Source organism: Silene latifolia, chromosome Y (genome assembly GCF_048544455.1).
Source record: "Silene latifolia isolate original U9 population chromosome Y, ASM4854445v1, whole genome shotgun sequence".
Lineage (NCBI taxonomy): Eukaryota > Viridiplantae > Streptophyta > Magnoliopsida > Caryophyllales > Caryophyllaceae > Silene > Silene latifolia.
Genome location: NC_133538.1, coordinates 484651641 through 484652391, shown reverse-complemented (window position 1 = coordinate 484652391; position 751 = coordinate 484651641). Strand labels below are relative to the sequence as shown.

Genomic DNA, 751 nt, shown 5'->3' with positions numbered 1-751 from the left:
CCCCTACACTCACTTGAGTCATGACCCAAGGTTCCACAATTCTCACATATCCCGCTTGGGATTGATGAGGATGCCGTCATGGCATTGACATGATGCTTTGATGATTTCGAGCTTTCCTCAAGTCTAGCCATAGCTTGTTCAAACTTCAAGTTGATTGTGTCAATGTGAGCACTAAGTTGAGCACCCAATTGAGTAACGGTGTCCACTTCATACTTTCCTCCTCTAGTAGCCTTGCGAGGCCTACTATATTGCGAATTATGGACCGCCATTTCCTCAATCTTGTTCCATGTTTGATTGTCATCAACTTCGGTGAACATTCCATTTGATCCCATATTGAGAATGTTCCTTGAATCTTCATATAAACCATTCCAAAATTGTTGCACTAAAAACCATTCGCTAAGTCCATGGTGAGGACATGAGCGACAAATACCTTTGAACCGCTCCCAAGCTTCATACAAAGATTCTTCATCCCTTTGCTTAAAACCCGTAATTTGAGCTCTTAGCATATTAGTCTTTTCCGGTGGGTAGAAATTTTTGTAGAAAGCTAGAGCTAGCTTCTTCCAAGAATCTATTCCAAGGGTGGCCTTATCAAGGCCCTTCAACCATTGCTTTGCGGTGCCGATTAACGAAAAAGGAAATAAGACCCATCTTATTTGGTCTTGAGTCACGCCCGTTTGAGAGATAGCTTCACAATAATCACAAAATGTTTCGATATGAGAATGAGGGTCCTCACTAGGCATTCCCCCGAATT

The 751-nt window shown here is 42.3% G+C and overlaps 1 non-coding gene across 1 annotated transcript; it reads left to right on the top strand.

The window, feature by feature from the left end:
• The first annotated feature begins 399 nt into the window (after positions 1-399).
• Positions 400-506, top strand: LOC141637018 (small nucleolar RNA R71). Its single transcript, XR_012541582.1, has one exon. It is a non-coding gene; the product is annotated as a small nucleolar RNA R71 (small nucleolar RNA).
• Positions 507-751: the final 245 nt, after the last annotated feature.